The following is a 27,014-nucleotide window of genomic DNA, read 5'->3' on the forward strand; positions in this document are numbered from 1 at the left end:
GCCTGGCGAAACTCTACATGCACAAATTTGAACAGGATTATGCATTGAACATCACAAACCCGTACCTACCATCTTTACGGGTTTGGAAAAGATATATAGATGATATCTTGGTGGTATGGAGAGGCAGTGTACCGTACATCATGGACTTCCATGCTTGGTTGAACAATTGTAACAATTTCCTATGGTTCACCATAGAATACAATCACCAATCTCTTGCTTTCTTAGACCTGCTAATAACCGTATCTCCAGAAGGACTGAGATCTGAGTTATACAAGAAGCCCATGGCGCGGAACTCACTCCTAGAATATGGAAGTTGTCATCCCAAATCCCTCCGGGATAATCTCCCATTTGGTAAATTTTTACGTGTTCAACGTAACTGCTCAACGAAAGAGACCTTTAAAAAACATGCTCAAGATTTGGAAGAAAAGTTACTTGAGAGACAATATCCTAAGAAACTGATTCGAACATCTAAGAAGAGGGCTTCTAACAATAATCAAGAGGCCTTATTGGAACCGGCTCCACCAAAGGGACAGAATGAGAGGATAACGTGCGTTAACACGTTCAGTACCAGATCCAATGCTATTCAACAGATCATCCGAAAACATTGGAAGATCCTGAATACTGGCCCTGATAATTTGGAACAACCTCTGTTTGCCTTTAAGAGAGGCACCAGTATCAGAGACCAGCTGATACACACGAGACCGCAATCAGGTACCACTCACCAAGTTGGGACACTCTGGGACATGCCAGCAGTAACAGGACACCACCCTTGTGGAAACTGCGCAGCGTGCCCACAAACCAAGAAATCCACAAGTATCGATATCGGGACTAACAGAGCTTGGGAACAAAGGCGCTTTATGAATTGTAATAGCAGCAATCTAATTTATTTAATCACCTGCCCTTGCTCCCTGAGATATGTCGGAATGACAACCAGGAAAGTTAGAACTAGGATTTCAGAGCATAAAAGCACCATTCCCTGTACAAAACAGGCGACCCGACTAACTAACCATTTTTTTGAAGTGAACCACAAACCTACAGATTTCCAATGGACAGTACTTGAACAACCGCTGATTCCTACTCATATCACAGATGTGTCCAAACACCTTTTCAAAATAGAACAGAAATGGGTGTACAAGCGGGTCTAAATGAAGACATCCCAGGGATGTCACTATAACACATCCTGTATGACTTACAACTTCTATTTATCATGATAGCAAGTCTCAGATTAAGATAACAAAATAAGGGTGACAACAACTGATAAAGTCCTATACATCTAACCATCTCTGATATAATAAAATAGCCTCTTGACACAAATGACTTAAAGGTATATGTATTAAAATATCCTGATCCCTCGAATAAATTACGATACTGATTCCTCCCTGCCATACTATTCTGTCTTACTGTTCATAGAAATATCCATTAGTATTATATCACCAATTAATAGTCACCTTAAACCTCCCAAATTACCTATCGGTTGCATTTACCGCCTCATGACAACCGTTAATAGGCCAGTTGGTCGCATACTACTTACGAGGGGCAAGTCTATCCAAAACAGGGTTCCACGAATGTATCCAGTGGTTCAAGATGCAACATATCCAGCCGGCTCCAGAGTAATACACTCAAGCAGTTATTTACTCCATCTCTCCAAATAATCATGATTGGGTCATATGCCCTCAAAAACATATCTACAATGCCTATCTTTGTTTTGTGACACACGCCATAGTTTTAGATAGCATCGTTTTAAAGGAACCATTCTGTAACGTTGATACAGAGCACACGATCACACAGAACTTCGGCATATAAGCGCTGAACGTACTACGTTTCCCGGCATACTCTGTCGCGGACGAGTGACGTCATCTTTCACCAATCGCCCTTGGTGCATTGAACAACAAGTAACGTGAGCATACGCAGCCCCGGCATCTCCCCATACAGCCCAGATGGCTGCAGAGTGTACCGGCGGGCAGGTAAGCCCAGCTACCCCATAGAATTAGGTATAAGAGTGCTTGAACGAACCGCGAACTAAGAGCGCATACAAAAGGAGCGCTTAGTCGTTGGTGGTGTTGCGTTTGGGCACACTACGAACCATAGCATTATAGGTAGTTTTTTGTTCGTATGTGAGCCGTAGCACGAGCAGATATGTCTATGATAGAAGGGTCGATACTCGGGCTTTAACCTTTTCACACTTTTGAAGCTGTAATATGAGTATATTCTCTTGAATCGAAATATAGAACTGTGAAAGAGGGGGAGTAAGCAAACAGTGAGACAGAGATTTATGGAGGTGTCTAATGAGAAGGGATCAGATATACACAAGGTGTAGACATGGACACCAGTATCTCATTCAGACTTGTTGGAGCGCTTTCATGTCTGGCTCTCGCGTTGTTTTTAATTGTGACTTTACATATCACTTTCTCTACATCATAGAGCGGTGCACTATCTTCCTGAGCTGTTGCCAGGTGAGGAGTGGCACGTTCCTCTTACCCTAGAGGTGAGCGAGAGGAGTCAAGTGACACAGTTACTATCAGCTGGTCATTTAGGATTGCCATATAATCAGTTGACAATATGAGATGACTTACACTAACCTTGGTAATGTTGTTTTTATCTTTGTATGTGTCTTTTATTTATGTTGTCTGTGTCTTGATGATGTCTTTCCTGGGACATCCCCTGCACTAATTAGGAGGACTACCAGGTTTGAACAGGTGATATCTGTATCAAAAATCCTTTTTTATATCGCACCATCGAGCAGTAGCAAATGTTATAGGTCCTGAAGAAGCGGGAGATACTTATTGATCTTTAAATTACCGCAGAAACATGTCTATCATCACATTGAGCCAGTAATTATTAGGGTTAATCACTGGCAACTTTGCACTGAATTGTTTTTAGGTTTGGAAATGAACGGCACCAGAGTAAAGTTTTTTTGCGTTCATTATTCAATTTTAGCATAGAGCACATCTTTTCCTTTTTGGTTTTCACTACTCTGTTTTGCACTGCTCCTCAGTTACCACACAGCACTTCCCTTTAAGCCCTCAACCTCACAACAACAGCCTTCCCCACAGAAGGTGGCAACAACTAATATTCTCCACTTTGGGAAGTGTTTCAAATGATGAAAGGGCGGCAAAGGGCGAGTAACTGATGGATATCTTCCTATACAGAGCGATATCTTGTTGTGTGCTTTCCTAACATCTCTTAAGCACTAACTTTAGTCATCCAGACACATTTTGGAGTATTTAGATTATTTTTAATATAGGTCTTTTCGGGATTTTCAATTAGTTGGGATTTTAACGGTTTCCCACCCAAACTATCACTTCCTAATTCTTCATAGGATATTTCTATGATTTTAGCAAGCTCAAATGTGTCTCCTTTAATTTATGGAGGTACTTTATATCGTCCCTTGCCAATTGAACTAATTCTCTGTATGCTTTTGTTAGTTCTTTTAGTTTAACTAGCAGTTCTTCGCTTGACATTGTTTTAATGTCGGGGTGTGGTGAGTAGCTGGCTAGAACCGGCCACGTGGCTCCTGGTCTACCTAGTGGACCGATCCTGGTGATGTGATTTTGATGTTTTAGGGCGCCTTTAAATAAGAGCAGGTGCTCTTGATATGTAAGTGGGATTTCAACTTCCTCGAAAGGAGAGTATTCCTCTGGAGCTTCCACTATTTTTTTTTACTTTATGAGGATACTATTTATTATAACCACACAAGGGCATGAATCGGAAATATCGAATTAGGGTCCTAGATAGAAATACAACAAAAGCGGCAGCTGCATCTGCAGTTGCCACGGCCAGGGCAGCGGGGTTGGCCCAGCATGAAATCTCCGAGCTGGATGACAATGCAGGTGGAAAGGCTGCAGCAGAGGTGCCCGGGTCTTCTATCCCGAAGCCTTCTAGGACGCCAAAGCATGGGGCTGGTGCGATTCAGAAGGGGTATCCGGCCGACTCTACAGTGGCTGACTTGCTCCGAGGAACGCCTGCAAGATCAGTGCCGGGTCAGGAGGGGCAGAGCAGGGCCGGGCTCATCGAGGAGATGGAGACGGAGGCTGCTGCCGTAACAGCTACTGTCAATTAAGGTGGAGACGATGGCCGCAACTTGGCGGGTGCCGCATCAGATGCACTCAGTCTCATTGAAGTACACAGTAAGGTGGGGGCTGAAGAAACTAACGGTTTGGAGCTGGCGCCCGAGCGATTTGCAAGGGATTAATCTATCGCAGACGGGAATGAAGGTATGCCTTTGTCTTTACCTCCACTGGTGGTAACAGGGACTTATGTTGATGCTGATGGAGCAGTACGCTTCACTAATTTGACTAAACCTAGGGGAACTATTCAAAGGGTGACTTTCCCCTCATCCTGACAAATTAGTTAATCTCCCCAAACACAACAGCCAACGTTGTGTGGATCTAATCAAGGAAGGGATCAAAATACAGGCCGTGCCACTGAAAATAGTGAAATTGCCCTTCATGATCTTGAGCTGGTAAAGGACCCTAGTGATTTCTTCTCCTTTTCGGACAGAGGCAAGTGGTGTGAAGATATCTCTTCCACTACAGATGAGAACCGTAGTGAACAAACGGATGACCCTGGCTCTAAAGCTAAAGCTAAAAATACACTGAAGAAGAAAATGAAGCAGCATGGAGTAAGGGATTTGTCCTGGGATTACACCCCTACAAATCAACTTACTAACCTCCTGTTAGATCTGGGGATCTCTAGTTGGCAGAGGTAGGTACCACTTTCCAAATAGGGACCCTTGCTTCTAGTCAGGGCAAGGAGGAAACCCTCTGAAATAACCCCTGCTCACCCTCTAGGTAGCTTGGCACGAGTAGTCAAGGCTAATCAGAAGGCAATGTGTAAAATATTTGTACCAACAGTCACAGTAACACAGTTAAAACACCACAAACTGACTCCTCAACAGTTTAGAAAAATAAAGGTATTTAATCTAAACTACATAAGACCAAAACAACAAAAATCCAACATACACAGTTCAAGAATATGGTTTCAAAAGAGTTCTTAAGGTTGCGATAAAAGTTCTTTAGGTTGCGATACAATAATGCACAGTTGCGTGAAAAGTTCACAGTTGCATCACGTTTAACTCAGGGTACCTTTAGTTGCGACAAAGTTCCCAAAGCAGAAGCTGGTGCGGTAGAAAACAAGCAATGCGTTGCTCCTGAGACCCTGGGGAGGCGAAGCGACAGCCCCGCTGCAGCAGCGGGCGTGTTGTGACGAATCCGGTCTGTATTGGGAGGAAGGCCACTTGTATGGATTCCAGTGCGTATGTTCTGTAGGAAGTTTGTTCTCGCAAAGGCACGATGCGACGATCTCGTAGGGGCTGAGGCAATATCTGGGGCGATGATGCGCGATCCAGCAGTGATCCTCTCTCTCGCAGCTCCTCGATGCGATGATTCCGGCGATGACTCTCGCAGCGACGTGATGCGTTCCTCAAGCAGGCGGTGCGGCGATCTCACCCAGCGATGACAGGCTGTGCGACGATACTCGCAGCGATGTTAGACTTCCCGCAGCGATCGGGTGCGTCCCGCAAATGAAGGATGCAACGGCTCTGACAGCGGCAACAGGCGCTGCGACGATCTCGACCTTACAGCGGCAAAAATTTCCTCGCACTGTTGGGGTTGCGCTCCACAGCGAGCGATGCGATAACTTTTCTGTAGCAAAGTCTCTCAAATCTTGGTTTCCAGCTTCCCAGCATAGGTACAACTTCCAGAGGCACCACACATGGGCCACACACTCCAGGAATGACAGAACTCTCTCAGGAGAGCTCAGGGGAAGCTGGGGGTGAAGTCCTTTTGTTCCTGGGACTTCAGAACAGGGAGCTAGCTCTTCTCAGGCCCTTGGAGATTCCTTCAAGCAAGGGGACACAGCACAGCAAAGTCCTTCGCCTCTCCTTGGCAGCAAAGCAACAGCAGGGCAATCCAGCAGAGCAAGCAACAGCTGGACAATCTTCCTTCTTCAGTTTCAACTTTCTCCTTGGCAGAGGTTCCTTCTTGATTCCAGGATGGTCTAATTTTCTGTTGTCAGGGGTCCTGTACTTATACCCCTAAAAGTCTTTGTTCTCTTTGTGGAAGTGGGGCCTGAGCCCGGTCTGAACCAGTTCTGGGTGTTTCTTGAGCACTTTGTTTTTCTGGCTTCTCCTTTCCTTTCAGAGTGAGGGGCAGGGTCGTCAGCCGCCCAGCAGGAGATGGAGCCAGCATTGTGGAAGGCAGGCACAGCCCTATTCAGGCCCAGGTGCTATCTCCTCCCACCACTCAAGTTGCAAATGCAGTCGTTCAGCCTAGGGCTGACTCAGCCAGCCTCCTGGGGAATCCCCAGCCCCTGTCACTCTCAAACCAGACAGTCAATATACAAACAGGCCAAGGCACACAGAAGGGTCAGACAAGAGAACAGCAACTTTCTAAAAGTGCTGTTCTCAAACACAGAATTTAAAAACAACCTTTCCTAAAAGATGTGTTATTAAATTCTGAGTTCAGGGATACCTGACTCTTATGTCCTATCTTGTTCCTATGGGAAGAAATGCTGGTACCCACTGTAGCCAGCATCCCCCATGTTAACATGTGGAGCAAGATAGCCTTACAATAGTGAAAAACGAAAATGGCTGTAATTCACTACCAGAGCATGTCACCTGCACCAGTACATGCTCTACCTTTCACATACACTGCACCCTGCCCAGGGGGGTACCTTGGGCCTTCCATAGGGGTGACCAATGTGCACAAAAAGGGAAGGTTAGGCCTGGTCAGTGGGGACACTGACCAGGAGGACATGGCAGTTTACAGACTGCACACAGGCACTGTGGTGTCAGGCCTGAGACACCATTTTAGGGCTACTCATGTGGGTGGCACAATCAGTGCTGCAGGCCCACTAGTAGCATGTGTCATCACCAGCCCTGGCACACCCAATGCACTTTACTAGGGACTTCATACAAATATGCCAATCATGTAAATCCAATCATAATAACAATTTACACAGGGAGCACTTACACTCTGACACCGATCAGCAGTGGCAGAGTGTCCAAAGCATCTAAACCAGCAAAAACGAAATCCAGCATAGCATCAAAAATACAGGAGGTAGAGGCCAAAAATACAGGTGAAACCACGCCAAAGATGCTGTGTCTAACACCCCCCAAGTATCTCAAACGCTGAACAACCAGATCATTTGGTGCACTCAGGTTCAACAGCCCCAACCCTAGATACTATTTTTCTGGCTATCTCCTTGCACCACGAGGAGACACGTCAGGATGGGCGTAAAGCTGAAGCCACCATGCGTAAGGTACAAGGGGTTGTTCGCAAACTAACTAAGACATGTGGTGATTTGGGGACCGATTCACCGATTTAGAATCTAGGATTGTTTCCAATAAATCAGAGATGGCGGTGAATCAAGAACGGGTTGACTCTCATGAGGCTCAGCTAGCAGACGTCAAATGGAAGCTAGAGGAGTTTGAGAACCGCCAGCAGAGGAACAATCTGCGAGTTCTGGGGGTGCCTGTAGGGGTGGAGGGGGAGGATGCTCGCTCTTATGTGGTGGATCTTTTCAGTGACTCTATGCCAGAACTTACTCAGTAGAATTGGGCTTGAGAAGTTGAACGTGCCCACCGTGTTCCCTTCACTCTAAAACATCCAACGAAAGCCGAGACATATCCTCATGCCATTCTGGTCAATTTGGGCAATTTCCTACTCCGTCAGGCGGTCTTTCAGAAGGCCAGAGCGGAGTCAAAAAGAGCCAGAAATTAGGTCTCCTATTTTGTGCACCCAGATTTCTGTCACTCCACCATCGAGAGGCAGTGGAGGTTGCGCCAACTAATTAAGCCATTTCAAGATAAGAAAGCACAGGCTCATTTCAACAACCCTGCTCGGCTTAAAGCGATTGGGGGGGCAAACTAAATTTTTTCTCTCGGAAATAAAGGCCAAAGAGTATCTTGATGGGCTAGGATTAGATCAGAGGTATCCTTATTTTTGATACAACGAAAAACGATAGTACCAGTTTTATATCAGGTCCTCTTCTTAATGGCCTGCCGTGAAACATATACTCTATTGTTTAAAAAAAAAAGAGAAGGTAGCAAGGTTTCCAACAGAAAATGTATTTCCCTTGTTGCTCTTCCAGCTTGATGGCGTAGATGTTCAACGTGAGCTTTTACCAAAAGCACTGCACTCAGCGATGTCATCCAGAAACAAGGGCTCGAGGGGTACAAGATGACACCTTCCTCCAGTGAGTCTGCATCAACATCTTCAGCCTCAAAAACACCTTCTTGGTACAGTACATTGTCAGCTTTGTCATAGAAACAGAAGGCACCCAACTTATTTTCTGTTGGTTCCGGCGTTGCTGGTGGTAGCAACTCTGGTTCCTCAGCTTTGGTCTAGTCTTTGGCCTCCATATTGAGCTTTGTTTTCTTTGAGGCATTGAAAGGAATTTTGTATTATTTCAAGGAGGCAGTGATCAAACTTGTTCTTCTTAATGAGACCAACAATCAGCTTCAAGGCATTTTTTCTTCTCGCTGTGAAACGCTCATCTTCCAATGTCAAAGTTGAGCAATTGTGCCCTCTTCTTTGATGCCTCTGAGACAGTCTTCTCTCTCCAGCACTCTTGATCAGCTTATGTACTCCAGGACTGGTCTTAGGGTTTTCCTCCAGTGGTAGTCTTTGGCTTGCTTGGATCCAAGTGGCTCTTTGTGCTGTTGATTTGGCATTGTGACCTTCAAAGTAAAGTAGACTTCTTTTTCCAGGAGTCTGAAACCTCTGGCCCCATCCCCGATCTCCTGTGAACTATGATTCTTTCGCCATCAGTCGATAACAGCTTCTTCAACGCTTTCTCACTCTCGATGTCGATGATTTTTGTGCCTGAGTATGGAGTTCTGCTGCTGCGCCATCTCTGTCTCATAATCATTATGGGTATCCTGTGACCTGGGAGTGTGTTTCTGCTCCTCTCTCATAAAGTGGTGTGTCAACATCTGCTTTTGCCTTACTTTAGAAGTCTGCAGTTAGAACTCCACGCAGGTTCTGTAAGCTTTCGATGCATGGTCTCTCAGCAGGCACACATTGCAGACTTGGGATACATTCTTATGCCTAAGTTTGTGATGGGCTTTAGGGCAAAATTGGAGTGACATATGCTCCATACCCTTGCAGCATTTTCTGAACAATGCAGTAGAACACGTTGTGGTTTTGTGGGCTTACCAGCCGTGAGTTTTTTGCTTCAATCTCTGTTGATTCCCTTTTGCGTTCGTCAGTGTTCCTCAGTGCTTGAAAGTTTGTGCCAGTGTGTTTCACTTTTTGGCAAATAAAATGTATTTTCCTCTTGTCAATCCCAGAGCGGCCTCCTATGCATTTAGCTCCAAAGGCGTAAAAAAAATAATTAAAGGTGGTGAACACATGAAGGAGCTCACAGGGCACAAGCCAGATATTGCGAGAGGATGGACAGACCACCAAACCTCTGACGATGTCCACTCCAAAAAAAACGATTAAGAAAGAGCGAATAGACAATGCCGAACACAAGCACTAGATGTTAGAATAATGCAGAGCATGTGAATCATGAATGATTCATACTGAACAACTGTAAATGCCACTAAACAAAGTTTAATCTGCGTAGAACCCTTAAGTAACATATTTGTACTTGGTGGATGGGGGACTGCTGGCAAACAATTTACCTATATCAAAAAATACAGCTACAATTTCAAACTCAAAAAAGAGAGGTAACTGCCTTATGTTAAATAAAACAATTTTAATGCTAGTTCCAACACTATTCACATCATAGAAAAGATTTCTAGGGCATAACCTGGGACAGATTATACATCATAATTTGCAACATATATAGGAAAGTACTTCGAATGTGTGGAACATTACAGGTCAATGTTTGGGGGGAAAATTATGTTTAGAATAAATGGCCAATGGACATAAGCTGCGATTTGGCATTTGATAAATCAAACAAAGTGAACATAAATTAACCGATGGCTGATAATTTATAGGAATAACATGATTAAATACAAACCTGTCAATAGAGAAGAGTGATCTTAAGCCCAACAGCAAAGCTTTCAATTAGAAACATTTAAAATTGTTCATGCATGTACACTTAACAGTGACTGCCATGCCAGTAGTTTCTAATCTCGAAACCCTTTCATATGTTGAATGAGTTTAAGTCCATAATGAAATTATAAAACAGAAGGAGCATTCTTGTTTGAGTTGCATTGTGAAGACTACTTGCTTTCTGATTAAGATGTTGCTAGCAATAATTATTCTCCAAAGCATGATTGGACTCGATGCCCCCATAGAAAAAAACATAATATGAGTTAGTAGGTAGCAATAAAAATTCAGTTGACAGCCTAACTCTGCTACAAAAACGTACCTGTTGATGCTGCCAATCAGCATAATATGCGATGAATAAGTGGACAGGTGAAAATGCAAATATTTATATGAGGATCAAGAGAAAGGTGTCAATAATTCTTGGACTTTCCATAAAGCATGTCATTTCCACTCACTGATAAAAATACTTGAAAAATATCTTAACCTTGTTGCAATAATGGATTGAAAAAGCCAGAGTCCTCCTGAATAAAGTTATTTTCTGTCTGGGTCAGCTCATATTATGGTCATGATTGGCGTTTTGTAATCATTCAAAGTACATTTATTCATATTTGTGTTTGCTTTTTTTTACAGCATCTGAAATTCCTTTGCCAGCATGAAACTTCATCGTTGCAGGTTTGTTTTTCTGTACAAAATATAATTTGTCTTTTGAGAGAAGAGACATACAGATACATGTTGAGAAGTCCATAAATAAACCTTTGTTTGCAGGATTTGCTTTAAGAGGGTAGTTGTTGCCTTCCAGAAATGAATAAAAACAGGCTTTTATTATTGTCAAGGGTGCCAGTTCGTTTTTTGTGTTTAGAAAGGAACACAGATTCAGAAAATCTACACATCTACACCACAAATGTGCACACATTTAATATATACATTTCACGTGTTAGAATACTAATATCAAAAAGAACGGTTTGTAGTTAAAGTATGATAAAGACAGGCACCTGGTATACTAGTTCTTCTGAACCGATTCCATTCCAATACTAGTTAGGAAGTATTTGGAAAAGTGTTCAGTAATCTAACTACAGTAAGGCCTGCACAGAAAACCTTTTAATATTTTAAATGAGTGCGCATTTGCTCCCACCTCTTAACATCTATTATACTAACCGATACTAACCGATATATAAACATTGAAGAACTGTCTAGCTAATTATTGAAAGCAAATTGCCAAATGTTTACTGAATGTAGTGGGTTTAAATATCCCACAATTTTGTATAGAACACATTTTCAATGGTGCATAGGGTGGCACTTCAAATTCTAATCCGAACACCAAATCTGGTAGAATCAGTCAGCACAATAGTACAAAAACAATTCAACAAAAACTACTAAAAGCACCTCAAATTATTAGTACACCTGACTGTTTATTCTAACGTTTTTTTGCCCATACTTAGGGGCCGATTACGATGTAGTTTGGAAAGGCTCCAAATGGGATTTGGAAACTCAGAATCCGATTCGGAACCCATGTTTTCAACCGAATCGTACACATTTCCAACAGATCGTAGTAGCTTCACATAACTTTATCTGAACAACCCTGCTTATGAATTCAATATCCACTTCCTCAAACCCCTCAATATCTATTCTGAAACCATCAAAACTTTCAGCAACAATGTCTGAATCCTTAAGAAAGACAAAGCTCAACTTGATTACTGTGGATCAATAGATCAATTATTCCTTTCTATGACCTAATGAAAATTAACATCACCTTAAGTAAGATGATAGAGAGTTATTGCCATGAATGATCTCAGTCAAGAGGGCAATACAGAGATGTACAAAATCTTAAATTTGTCTTAGTCTCAGGTGAGCAGCAAAATCAAGAAAAACAATGGAAAGCAACCCTGGCAGTCCATATCTGTAAGGACTCTTTTTCTTCTTACTAAATATTATTATTTTATTGTTTTAGGGTACCAGTCTTGTAAGCAGAAGAGTTTGAGGGCAGAGGTAGAATCTGTGTCATTACTTGGGGATGCGCTGATGAAAAGGCCAATGTCAACACCTGGTTCCAGTGCTCCAGCTCATCCAGCCAAAATGGAATTATTCATGGGAAACTACTCAGCTGTTTGATCACTTTGGTGAAATATATTGCTTGAAGCCATATACCCAAAACTCCCGAATATACATGTGAAATAATGTTAATTATTCAAAAATGAGCCGTGAAGAAGTTTGCATAGAACAAAAAAGGTTGGCTGGTTGTGGCTACAATAAAATAATTTTATTGAAGACTAAATAAAGATGTGAATGTAATTTGAGTTGCAGAATATTTGTGAATACATTGGATGTGAATGAATGTGAACAATTGCAAAAAATGTTTGGCTCATCCCCAAAACAGATGGTTTTTATATGCTATTTCCACATATTATATTAAGATAATTGATGAATGGCTGTGGCGTGAGGGGAAAAAGTTACATTCTCAGCAAAAAAGGGCACAATTCATTTCAATGTCATATTCTCTTAGCACCTAAACACTATCGAACTAAGGGCCATATTATCAAGCCCCAGCGATAATTATCGCTAAGCGCACTTAGTGCTAGGATAATTATCGCCGGGTAGCGTGGATTTTTATCACTGAGAGAGCGTGCTATTAGCAACGCTTATCTCAGAAGTGATAAAAATCCTTGCACTAACTGCCAAATGAGAGATTATCGCTGGAAAACCAACGATAATCTCTCGAAGTTTGGCGTTAGCTTGATGATAAGGGCTCACAAACTTAGCCATGATATCCACCTTCCATAGGATATCATGGCTAAGTCAGAAAAATACCAGGTGTAAAAAAAGCAGTGCTAACCGCGGTTAGCGCTGCTTTTTTTTTATCACTAACAGGGTTAGCGATATCCTTGATAATAGGAGAAATGTCGCTTAACACCATTTCTCCTATTATTTTTCTCTGGAACGCCCCCTCTGCATCTCATTAGAGATGCAAGGGGAAGCGTAGAGAAAAAGGGTGCTAACATGCAAATTTGCGTGTTAGCACCCTGTTGCTGATAGGGAGAGCATTTTATCTCTGCTTTCTTGGCTTTTAAAGCCAAAAAAGCAGAGATAAATCCCTTGATAATATGCCCCTAAATGAATAATTATTCCGCCATTTTTATGGTAATGGCATCAGGAGATGGTGAAACAAACTATTTACATGAAAATCAGCCAACTTCTATGTGTGAACAGCGTACAGTTAACTACTGTAAGGCTTTGAAACAGATACAGTTTTATGACTGAAACAGGGCAAATCCATTAACAGCATCATGAAAAATAACAATAGAAATTAACAAAAAGAAATCTGTTCGACTGTGTGCTGCAAAAATATTGAGTGTTGTATATCATATTATACATATCATAAAAACATGACAATAGCTCTAAGTAAGTATATACATGTGTAATCAATGTAAAATCATTTTTGCACAGTGTTATTATTGCACAAAAACCTAAACATACAAAGATCCTCCGTACTAACACCTGCTGGGGATGGGATGCAGACATTACTATTTCTTAGTGTTAGACACTAGGGGCCATATTTTAAAAAATATATCTAAAGTAGGCATTGCTGGAAAAGGATGCTGGAGAACAGCCTGTAGCGTCCTTTACAAGCTTGGTTACGCATAAATGAATATACCACACACGAATCTTGGTATTACACATCTTTATTCCTATACATATAACTGCAAACTAAACATTCAAGGCACTCTCTACAGTCTCACTCGAACTAGTCTCATCTCTGACATCAGGAACTGGCGAATGATGAGGCAGGTCCTTGAAGTGAGAAGAATCTCGCATAATAAACTTTCCAGGACAGTGAGGAGTCACCATGTGTCCTTTACTAGTCTTTGAAGGGTTCAGCATCAAAGGGAGCATGAGATTTGTGTTTTTCTCTGTTGTCGCACCAATACTCAATCTCCTTCATGGAAAGTAGTATTCTTGGCACTTCGATGCTTGTCAGCATACACTTTCATCTTTTGTTTAGCAAACTATATTAAAAACTATCCCTTAAAAATGGAGAAGGGAATTGAGCATTGAAGGCTGGGGAAATATAGGGGCATATTATCAAGGGGGTTTATCTCCGCTTTTTTGGCTTTAAAAGCCAAGAAAGCGGAGATAAAATTATCTCCCTATTACCTAGCTGCCCCTAACACCAGTTAGCGACAGCTAGTAGGAGATAGCGACCATCTTGGGCCCCAATTTGCATATCAGTGATATTTATCACTAATGAGATGCAAAGTGGGCGTGCCAAGATGTTAGAGACTGAAAACAGTCGCTAACATCGATATCTCCTATTACCAACTTTTGGAGATATTCGCGCTAAGCGGGAATATCTCCAAAAGCTAACACCTGCCCTGAGCAGTTCTTAGCCATGTTATCCATTGGGAGGTGGATAACATGGCTAAGAGCATTAGCTCACTAATGCATGAATATCGCTGACTTTTCAGCGATATTCATGCTTTGCGGCGATTTTTACCGCATTTGCGTTAAACCTTGGTAATACCAAGGTTTATTTGCAGTAAAAATCGTTGCAGCGCTGCAGTAAATATTTGTCTCTAACCAAGCAATAGCGATAATTATCGCTATTGCTTGGTAATATGCCCCATAGTCCTTACTTGTAAACTTAGAGATACAGGTACTTTTTGGAAGACTGCAAACAGAGCCAAATTTTAAAAAAAAATCTACTTTGTAGCTTGACAGTAAATATTGAACAAGAGTAGTAGGTGTATCATTTTAAAAAGAAAAAAAGTATCCTGATGGGGATAAGGAAGCAGATGTCTTCTCCTATCCACCCTTTATCTGTTTAGAAGAAATAATGTATTCTCCCGTAAGAAGTCCCTTTAGTAGAGCCCTGGTGGAGTCCATGGACATAAAAAGGTGACAGCTGAGATGTGGGCTGTCTTACTTATTTATATCATGAATTCGTCCCAGAAAACAGAGCTCCTGTCTTGGAGATCAGCCATTATAGTCCCCTCCTTTAAAAGGGGAAAAAGAGGGGACCATCGCTGCTACCATCCAATCTCATAACTGGATTCAATACTCAAGTTGATAGGAAGAGTAGTTTTAGATAGACTGATAGCGTGGTCTACAGTGTTCTATACTGTGAGAGGTACGCTTGGGTTCTGGACAAATGTAGGGACTTTGTAACAATGTTAGATCTTTCACCTCGTATCAGAGAAATGTCCAGCGGGTCCTTGCAAACTTTGCTGACGACGCAGGCGGATGGAAGACCCTCCCCCTCACAATTTTAGGTTGCGCGGCAATGTATAAGATGATAACACTGCCGCGGTTTCTATACGCGTTACAGAATGAGTTTTTCCCCCCTCCCCCATCAGGTTTTTAAAGAGATAAACGAGGGACTATGGGCGCTGCTTTGGCTGGGGAAACAACCCAGGGTGGCACTAGAGACACTGCAGAAAAACCAATAAAATGGGGGGATCTCCTTACCTAACGTTGAGGCATATTATTGGGCAGAACATTTAGCGCCAATAAACGACTGGCTTCATGCCCCAAACGGACCATCCCACGTACAGACTGGAGAGGGCGACAATGGTGCATCGGATGTGTTTGCACTACATATTTACTGGTAGGGGGAAATAAATACTACTTTCTGCTACGCGTGTCACGGTGGAGATGTGGGCAAGGGCGACAAAACGGATTGGCTGGGCATACAAACCGTTGAGACAAACCTCGCTATGGCATTGTGCATGGCTGAAGGAGCTACATAAACTGAAAGGGTTTCAAAGGTGGGATGCAATTGGTATTTCTGTCTTGGGTGATTTGACAAGACAGGGAGCTTTGAAGTCCTTCCAGGTGCTGAGAGTGGAGTATGGGTTACATCGTAGGCGGTACCTGAAATATTTGCGCAGGTACGTCATGCCTGGAGGGCTGAGGCGGCGTTCGCAGGGCCCTTGCCGGAGTACGCACCACTGGTGGAGTGTCTGTTGCAGGAGCAAGTCCCTACTAAAATAGTTTCCCTGACATATAAAACCCTGATTAATAACATGCCGGACAGGCTGGTGAAACTAAGAGGCTCGTGGGCATCAAACCTGGGAGAGATGGACACACTGGATTGGGAGACGGCCCTGATACACCCTAGGGATGTTGCGATAAAGTTTCGACTTCGACTCATACAATATAAAATTCTCCATAGGGTCTTTTATGACAGGTATTGCTTACTCCAGATGGGGCGAGCCAGCTACTCTAATTGTCTGCGCTGTGTATCTGCGGAGGGAAACTTTTATCATACTCTCTGGGAATGCTGGGTTATACAGGGATACTGGGCCGCGGTATTTAGGGAGCTGAGTGCCATACTGGAAACGGTCCTCCCGGTAGAGCCTAAGTTGGTTCTATTGGGCATAACAAATGAAGTTGATTTGGCTTGCCAACACATGATTTTCCTAATGTTGGCGTTAGTGGTAGCCAAGAGGGTCGTGGCCCGGGTCTGGGGCGTCCCTATCCCCCCGAGCCTAGATGAGTGGAGGAGGGGTATGGATATTTACATGGCAGCAGAGAGGGTCACATATAAAGCTAGAGGTTGCCCCAAGAAGTTCGGTAGAGTGTGGGGGAAATGGAGACAATACTACGGTCTGGATGGGGGGCTCTGATAGGGTGGAGGAAGGCCTCCTTGCTGTCCCGACATACGTGGGAGGGATATGGAGGATGATGTGTGACACACCATTTGGAGGTATATCACTGTCTCCACAAGAAGTGCTATGTACTGTGAAACTCTGGGAAAGGTGGGCGGTGGGCGGGGGTGGGGCAGGGGACGGTGGACGATCTTATGTGACATGCTTGATATGTTTCTATGGTTCTAAAATGCCAATAAAAATAATTTAAACATTTTTTTTTAGATCTTACATCTGAAAATTAGCAAACACACTGTAGCCAAACATTCCCATTTAACATGTACATTATGGACCAGTCAGACATCCTTCACACATAACCCAGACATCATGAAGAAAACTGACAAGAGTTACAGATCCTACTGTGACTAAGTGAAAGATCCAGTAGGCATTCTTTCCACAGTGATACAGACATAAAGTCTTGTGCCCCTAGACTACAATCGCACTATCGTGGGAGTGAGTGAAATCATAGTGTGGCTTGTGGGTGCAGTGGCCACCTGCACCCAGAAAGGGGAAAACTATGTGTGTGCCCCTGAAAATACAACCCAACTATGATATTAGGAGATTAAAGAAGGACATGGAGAAATATCAGTGGGTGTGCATGACTGCTAAATTCAATGCGGAAAAAAAGATATCAATAGCCAGGTAGGAGTTAAGGTAGCGTGGCACAACTTTTCAAAGCCATATGGAGAATTCTCGCTCCAATATGTGCTAATAATATTACTACTGCAAGGATGAGTGCTATTACTTAAAATCATCCAAATTCAATAAACGCGTTGTAATCCGATTAGCGCACATTTATCTCATTTTTATTGTATTCACGATGAGCATTTTTGTTGATGTGTTGATCTTCTGCTGATGTATGCTTTCATTAGTGGTTACATTTATTTCAAGTGTATGCATCCTAATTATAAAGATTACATAGACATATCCTTTTCTAAATTCTAATACATGGTACTTCTGATAGCTTGCTCTTCACCACAGGAGATCATTTCCACGTCCATTTTATCACGCTGTTTTTCCGGTAATCAGTGTGCCACGTCCTGTGTTTTCTTTCTTCTACTTTAGTGCTTTTCTTTTTCCTGTTGGCTAATGGGCTGTGATGTCGTGAGTGTGCTGCAGGCTTATTATGTCAGAACAATTTAGAAAGTTCACTGTGCTAGTAGAGTGAGCAGTACTATGACTTCCTATTGATGGATCCCATTTGAACGTTCATGACTTCTTTTTATCCACAAGTAACTAAATTAACTAGTTTTATGTGTGGCCGATTTGCATCAGTCTTCCATTCAAATGTACCAGTGCATATTGTTTCATTTGCAAAAAACTATAGTCAAGTCGAGGAAGTTGGATGGGTTACAACCGAAGAAAAAAGAACATCAAAGGATTAAAAAACAAAATGTATTTCTTATCATGGCCTAAATAACTTCTGACGGTCCACAAGAGGAGATAAGGTCAGGTGTAACTTATATGTAGTGTTACCCGACTATTTGGTAGTCTAAGGGGCATATTTACAAGGGCATTGAGGCACCGGAGCGTCACTTTTCATGACGCTCTGGTGGCGAAATGTCCTGCTTCATATTTACAATGTGGCGTTAACCCATTTTGCGTGGATTAACACCGCACTGCAAATATTGTACCCTTTCACATAGTTTTCTGTGTCAAAGGGGCTACGCAACCCCCATTGCATTTTGACACTGCCCCAGATTTACAATGATGTGTAAATCTAAAGCAGCGCCAAAAGCTAACGCCATTCAAAATGTGGTGTTAGAGTGGCGCAACAAGGAGAAATTACTCTTTCTATGTGTGCTGTGCTGTATTCTGAAGCTCATATAGAAGGAACACATTGCCATTAATGATTGTTTGTGTGCACTAAGGTGTCCATTCCTGCACATAAACAATCATCCCTGCAAAGCAGGCATCCTTGCACCATGGGCGAGGGTGCCTGAATTGGCAGTAGGCACATTTTTTCACCCGAGCACAGGGATGCGCCATATTCTTGTTAATAAGGCACATCCCTGAGTTTTTGAAATGACGCAGCTTAGCTCAGCAGATTTGCTTGTGGCACTGCGCGGTGCCATTTCATTGTAAATATACCCCTGAGAGTCACAGAAAGGGTAAAGCACGGAGGAGATAAGATGTGTGTCAGAAATCATTTATTGTTACCCATCTTGTTTACACTGTGTCACTGAGCTTGGCAAGTGAGAGATAAATATGCAAGTGCTTTGAGTCTTGTCGCTTATCTACATATTGGGCTTTGCAGTTTTTCTAATATCTGTCTCTTCAGATGAACTTCCCCACCTTCAATTCTTTTTATCCTAAAGTCCCTTTCCTTCCCTATTGCCTTGTCTCAACCACTTCTTGTTTGTATCTTAACTTGATTTCTGTAAAGTACTCCATTGGCTGGGTTTGTGCTGCATAAATACCAACAAAAAGTAAATATAGAAAAAGAGAGGCAGGCAGGTGTCCGTGCTGGGTGGAATTTACAACACTGAAAGAGAATTTGAAAAAAGATCCATGGATTTACAAAAAGACTGCACAGCTCTCAGGGTTATAGTACAACTGTGTCAGGACTGCACGTTTAGTTGCCACATAATGGCGGCTGCTGGAACGTGGGATGCAATGGACGAGGACCTGAGGAAGGATGTCAATTATTGTTCACTTAATAGGATCTATAACAACCAGGAACTCATTTTAAATGTGTACGTTTGTATAAGTGAGTGCTATAAGAAGGGTTTCTGTATATATATATATACATGTAAATACTTTGGAATACGTTATGTGCACTGATTATGTCTGAGCCCTTCTTTGTCACGGACAAACTCCCTTCCCTGCTTGCACAGATGTAACTGTAGAGTGTGGACTTTTTACTCCTGACATGACTGTCTGTCGTTATACACATGTGTATGCACACAAACAAAAGTAAGGTAACTTCAAGTCGCTATGTTTGTCAAGTTGCAATCCATTTAACAGTGTAGCAAAAGCACCTTCCCTTTATAAAAATTGCCCTTACCCACAACGTGTTGTGGCATGCTTCATCATCGGGCTGCTGCAAAACACCTCAGCACAGACCAACGCTAGAGGCAGACCAATAGGGTGGGTTAGACAATACAAACAAGTAAAGAAGGAAAAGAAAAGGATCCAAAAAGTAAGTAATGAACCTCACTAGTACCCAACTCACTGCTCCCTAGGAAACACTGCTCAACAAGTGGCTGGGTTTCGTTCCCACAAACACTTTGGACACCTTCAGTCGGCAGCAGGAGCTGCCAGAATTTTTCAGAGCAGTAAGACTGAAAGTGTTTTTTGAAGGACGGCCTGAGAGAATGGAAAATAGAGGTGATATGAATTTTCACCCAAAATCTAACTGCACTCCTCCGAACTCCACTCTGCCCCTGAAAGTCATCACTTTTGAGAGGGCAGTCATTCATGAGATAGAGGAATTGGGCGGTTCACATACCCAACCATTTAGGAACCTCATGAGGGAGAAGAAGGAGTCCCTAAATGAACTTAAAACAATCAGGAACTGATCATGAAGCCTGCGGACAAGAGTGTGGCAATGTTGATCCAGAATAAAACAGCATATGATCATGAATGTCTGAGGCTACTGGGTGATGAAAGGAACTACAGGGTCCTCTCCAGAGACCCGACACCAGAATTGAAAAGGGAAATCACTACCATGGTGGAAGAGGCCCTGAACAACGACTGGCTCTCTGAGCATGAGGCCAATTTCTTACAGCAGAAAGATCCAGTCACACCTTGTTTTTACACACTTCCCAAGGTGCACAAAGCTGCTAGATCACCACCAGGCAGACCCATCATTGCAGGCATTGGTCCCGTTTTGGAACCTTTGTCTCAATTTTGTGACTTATTTTTTAAGCCCTTGGTCCAAAGTAGAGCAGCGTATCTCAAAGATACCACAGATTTCCCTAACCTCCTTAAAGGTATGAATTTCAACCCAGTTGAGGAATATCTGGTGGGATTAGATATAGAATCCCTATACACCAATATCCCACAGATGGAAACTCTGAGGGTAGTGGAGGAGATATTGTTTGAGCAGGATTGGCAGTACTATACCCCCAGACCCTTACTATAACATCTGACTGAAATAGCACTTACAAAGAACTTTTTGAGTATGAAGGGACATACCATCTACAAACCCATGGGAAATCAATGGGTATTGCCTTTGTGCTTAGCTCAGCAGGGTTATATGTCTCAGCCTTTGAACAGAAACACATTTTTAACACAAGGAACCCATGGACACATAATATCCGGGTCTGGAAGAGCTTCATAGATGACGTTATTCTCATCTGGAAAGGAGATGAACAATCTATGATGGACTTTATGCAATGGTTCAACACACAGAACACCTTCTTACATTTTACTGCAACATCACTGTTGGAATTGGCCCTTTTTGGCAGGTTAACCCCTGAACTTGTTGCCTTAAGCTCTGACATGGTAGTAGTGGTTTTAGGCCTCTGGGCACTTTAGCACTGTGGCCCAGTGTAAAGGGCATGAGCGCTCTTAGTGCGTGTGGTTGGATTGGCCTACCCTGCCATAGGAATGCATTGGGGATGTATGTGTCCATGGTAATTCCTGGTATGAGAGGAGGGCAGGGGTGCGTTTAGTATGCATGAACTCATGAGAATAAATGCTGGGCAATGGTGTGCGCAGATTTATGGTGACTAGTGGAGAAATGCCATTTTTAGAAGTTGGCATTTCTGTGTGCTATGTGTCTGCCTGCCTGATGTGAATTGCATGTTTGGCTTGTGAGTGACAGGGGCTGGATGGTGTGGGTGGCTCCAGGAGACAGGGTGAGTCAGCCCGGTGGTGAATAGAGATATCTGCATCTACATGGGATGGAGGCGTTGCACCTGGGTCCTAAATAGGGCTGTGCCTTCCCTCTACAATGCTGGCTCCGCCCCTGGGGTGTGACTGATCTCTGAGCCCCCACCTAACAATAGGGAAGAGGAGCCTGGTAAACAGAGTGCTCCAAAACCAGTTGCATCTGGTTTCCCAAGCCCTGTGCTGTGTCACAAAGAAAAATGTCCGATAAAAGAAGGGTCTGTGACCCCATGAAAATGTTGTGCTTGTGCTGACTCTGAGGGTACACTCTGCCATGAGGAACCACCGCGAGACCCAGCTGCTGTTTCCTTGGGGTCCCTGCATGCTGTCCTGCCTAGTTGCACTTTCCTGGGGTCTTCCCAGCACCAAAGACTGTTTGATTCAGCCTTTGCCCCACTAGACTTTGGATTCTAGTGCCTGAAGAGAGCTTTTCTTAGTTGGCAGAGCGCTTGACTTTTGTCCTTGTGAGTGCTATATTTCTGCCCCAAGAGGAGTGCTGGTGGCCTGCAGCGCAAAGCTTATTTCGTGTGTGATTCCCCTACTTGGCTGGGAATCGAGCAGGAGCCCAGCCCGCATTTGTGCCATATGGGTATTCTGAGGGAACCCCCGGCATGGGGATTTCCACTAATTGAGGGCGAGAAGGGGGTGCTCACCCCGCAAATACATGCAAATTGAGCAGGTGCCCACCCCGCGGTTTCACCAGAGAGAGAGTGCGGGTGTCCAACCCGCTTTGTATTTATTGAAAACTGGAGCCTACCCCATATTGCCTCTGTGTTATAGAAATCACCACCGCAGCCCGTGCAACACAGGAAGTCAGGCAACCTCTGTTGAGATGTGGGCGGGGCCGGGCCAGGAAAGCAGGAAGTGAAGGCAGGTCTCAGAGGCAGGGCTACCGCAGCCACGGTGTGAGTCCTGCGTGTGGTGCCAGACGTGTCCAGCGGGAGCCTACCCCGCAATGAGGATCCTTCCCCAAGAGGTTTCAGAGGCAACCACGGGAGGTTCGGAGTCCCCAGGAGAAGCCTGGGAGAACAGAAGAGAGGTGGGCCGACCGAGGCACACTGCTGGTGCCGTCCCAAGGCCCCCCATGTCGTTGCGCAGAGGAGCCCCGGTGAAGGGGGGCTCCATAAAGCATTACGGGTGCCAAAAGCGGCACCAGATGAGACTGGAGGCTAGTTAAACACTCCTTTATCTTAAGTAAGAGAATGGAAAGAGAGGATAAAGAACTGCAGAAGCCTATTGTGCGTATACATATGATGCTTAAAACTTCCCGAGACATGGAACCATACCTATCATGGCCGTTACCAGCATACGAGCGATTCTTACTAATCAGGTTCAGATTAAATCTTTTTCACTTATTATTAGCAGTCCCAAGGGGATGTCACAAAGGGAAAGTGCTTGCACCCTGTGGCTGCGACAACCTGTCTCCACAGGACCTGCTGCACTTTATGTTTTTCTGTAAATTTTATGAATTTTCCACGGCTTTCTATCTAAAACCTTACAAAAAGTGACATTTTGTGCAAGTACGTCCTGCCCTCTACTATTTGCAACTGTTAAAACCTGATTGTATTCCCTTTGTGGCTGGTTTTCTGAAATGTACAATGAAGTTTAGAAAAATTCTGGATTTTTAAATGTTCAAAATTATTTTTATGATCTTTCTTTTTAAATAGATTTTATATGTTGCCCTCCTCGTTGTGTAAATGTTGAATCTAAATTATCACCACTGTTTGTAACTTGGGCAAAGTGTACACTGTGTATTTTAACTCGTGATTATAATGTATATTGTACCTTTTAACATATGTGGTTTCTGATCAAGCAAACTGAATAAAGTATTTAACGAAAGAAGACTGGAGGAGTCCCTAGACAGTCCCGGTGAGTGGGGCTTGATTTTGCCTATGTTGGGTGCCTCCCTCCCCTAGAGGGAGCACCCAAAGAGCCTGGTGAGTGGGGCCAGAGTGGCACCAGAAGTGCCAGTGTTCTTTCCTTTACTTCACAGCAGCGCCACAGTTGCGGGCCGCTGCAACATTGTGGGCAAAGTCTATTTTTAGAGTCCCAGAGTGGATCTCTAGCATGGACAGTGGTACCAGTGTCCTTTCATGTTTGGGGGCCAGATCATGTCTAGAAGTCCCGAAGCAGGACTTGAAGGGCATTAGTGGTTCCAGCAGGAAAGGAGTGAGAGGCCCCCCCAGCGCATTGCGCACTTTGGTGACCACTGCATTGGCAGCTAAACCCTGACTGTGCTGGACGTGGGGCATTTGCTTGGGTGACAAGGAGGGGCTCAGGAGGCACGTTGATGCCAGGGCTCCTTTACACAGCTGCCCAGCAATTAGTGGGCAGCTGCCACGTTTAGGCTGGTGCAACTGTACGCTTTGCCCTTTCTGCCAGTGGCAGTTTAGTGCCCTGACATTTTTGATATAGGGCATTGGAGCCCCAGTGTATGGCCAGTTGGCCTGGGGTCAGGTTTGGTACCTGTGTGTACCAGGAGGACGTAAGGCCCCGAGGTAATGTGAGTACCTGTTCAGTGTGCTGCGGTGCACTGCTGATTTATGCCTAGTGCTGAACCAGTAGTTACTGGTGGTATTTTTCAGTTATTACTTGTGCATTTGTGATCGTTACGACAGTGGCCCGATTGGCCCTGTCTAGTATATAGTCCCCTGTAAATACTGCCTAAGTGCCAGTTGGCACAGTGTACATTATGTGATTATGTTTCTAATGTGTTGATGATAATAAAAAGGCTATTTTTGATATAACCTTGTGTGGAGTTCCTTTTGTAGTGTGCCTAGTGTGTTGCTACTGTGAGTATGTGTTGAGCAAACGCTTTACACATTGCCTCTGGGATAAGCCTGACTGCTCGTGCCTATCTACCAAGGGGGTGAGCAGGGGTTATCTTCAGTGTGTAACTCCCTAGCCCTGACTGGAGTGGTGGTCTCTGCCTGGCTTTGGCGCAAGCCTTAGCCAACCAGAACTCCCATTTCTAGCAATCACCAAGGAATGCCTCCCCTTTCTGGACTTGGAAATCTTTCCACGTGAAGGGAAGTTTTCTTTGAATGATTACCACAAATCCACATACAAAAATGGATTACTACTGTTTGGGATCTTTCACCCTAAATCCCTAAGGGAATACCTCCCAGTAGGGCAGTTTCTGCCCTTGCGCAAAAATTGTTCGAAACTTGAGACCTTCAGAAAGGAAGCAGCCCTTTTATCAGAAAAATTGGGAAACAGGGGGACCCCACGAGAGTGGTATGACAAGCCTAAAAAGAGCACTGAACTGCCATAGGGAAGCCCTGTTGGAGAAGGTGGAGAGACCAGAGAACAAGAACACAATTTGTGAGACCACATCCAATACAGGCTCTACCCATATAAAACGCATTATCCTGAAACACTGACGTATACTCAATTCAAGTGGCCTCCACCTTGAAAACCTTTATTCACCTTTAGAAGGAGTTTGAACATCAGGGACGATCTGGTCCACTCTAGACTCCAACCTAGTCCTCGAGCAGTACCAAGAGGAGCCTGGGAGCTCCCAGCGATCACAGGACACACTAGATGCGGCTTGTGTCACGTCTGCAGATTAACCACTAACGCCAAAAGTGTAGACGTGGATTTAAATTACCCATTGGAACATCAAACGCACACCAACTGCAACCACACGAATGTGATATACATGATCAGGTGCACATCTAGTTTGATCTACATTTAGGGATGACATCTAGAAAAGTGAAAGTGAGAATTATGGAGCACAGGAGTAATATCCGCTGTGCTAGAACCACCACTCGTCTCACAACACATTACGCAGGGGTGGGACACACGGTGGAGTATCTATACTGGACTGTCTCAGATAAACCGCACATCTCATCCAACACCAGGAATCCCACTTGTACCTTGTTCATACGTGAACAGAAATGGGTTTACAGATTACGGAGTCATGAGATAGGCCTTAACGATGACATCTCATGGACTAGCCTGGGCAGGCAATGAGACATATAAAGCATGCCTATAGATGCCCATATATAGGGTGTACCTGGGTTATTTAGCCAGGGATATGGATGTTTGTTTTGTTCGTTTGTCAATTTAGTTCCAACAAACAGTAATAATCTGTCAAACTATCCATTTCCACAATCCTGGCTTCCTATGATGGTCGGATACGTACATACTAGCAGTTGCCTATATACCAGTCTATTCCATGAGATGGATACCTGTTCGCTTGCTAGTATGGTGTCTAATAGCTTCATGTAGAAACAAGCTATCATTAATCTACTAATTTAGCCAGTGATATGGATGTTAGTTAGGCAAAATCTAACCATTAATAACATTTACTATTTTTATATATCTTGCTCCTCAGTAGATTTTTGTTTGTGTGTTCAATAAAGTTTTATTGACCGTCAACTAGCAATCTGCTACAAATATTCTTACTGCCTTGTTCCCAAGCAGATCTGATACTCACATAGCACCACGTTTTTGAAAGAAAACCACACACTGAGTTTATTGTTATTTTTAAACATACACTGACCTCGCAATGGATGTCATCCGCATCCATGATGCTAACCAGCATTCTATCTGCTCTACCCAGCCCATTGACACTAGCTTTCACTAGGAACTACATACCTTTGTTCACATTCTAGATGTGAGAAGTAGTACGTTTTCTGGATCTATAACGCTCCTGGGGCGTCATTTATTGGGCTGTGCGTCACTTTTACGCGGCCGGTGAGTCACTTTTTGTGACGCACCAGTGGCGTAAAAAATGTGCCTTGTTGCGCCATATTTACAAAGTGACGCATATAGGTAGATGCGTCACCTTGTAAACCCCTGCGCCACATTATACCTGCACCAGGTATAATATATGCAAGGGGGGTGTATTGATGCAAGGAAGGGTCGTAGAAGTGACGCAGTGAAATCTATGAGATTACACTGCGTCACTTTTAGGACGCCGCTGCGTCAAAAGCTTGCGCCTGCCTCACAGCAGGCGTAAGACTGATGCAGGCCCTTTTACATGGGGCCTGCCCCATGTGAAAGAACGCATTGCAGGAGTTGCGTCACTTTTGTGACACACTCCAGCAATGCGTCGTTTTTGCGCTTACAGATACGTCAGAAATACTGACGTATCTGTAACTCCTTGCGACATGATGCGTCATACATTAAATATGATGCATCAGGAATGTCGCAAGTAGTGCGCACTGAGAAGTGACGCATCGCTGCTTTCAAGCAGCGATGTGTCATTTCTCATAAATGAGGCCCCTGGTTCCCCCCTTTTGATATGGTTACAGTTCATATGTAGCATACATAGAAACAAAGCAAAGTAGCCCTGTGCAAGAAATGCATATATAAGGATGCATTCACTCCAAGGTAACATGAGGGAGATTACAGTTGGTGGCGAAGGGGGGACAGGCGACAGGATTGTGAAAGTGAGGGAGTGGTTCCAGGTCAACTACAATTTACAAATATCATAGGAAATGTATTGAGGCTAATAACCTGTTTAAGCCTTGACAATGTGACGTTAGCTTTAGAACATTGTAAGGCTCAGCATAGTAGACAAATCAGT

Source organism: Lissotriton vulgaris, chromosome 3_1 (genome assembly GCF_964263255.1).
Source record: "Lissotriton vulgaris chromosome 3_1, aLisVul1.2, whole genome shotgun sequence".
NCBI classification, from domain to species: Eukaryota; Metazoa; Chordata; class Amphibia; order Caudata; family Salamandridae; genus Lissotriton; species Lissotriton vulgaris.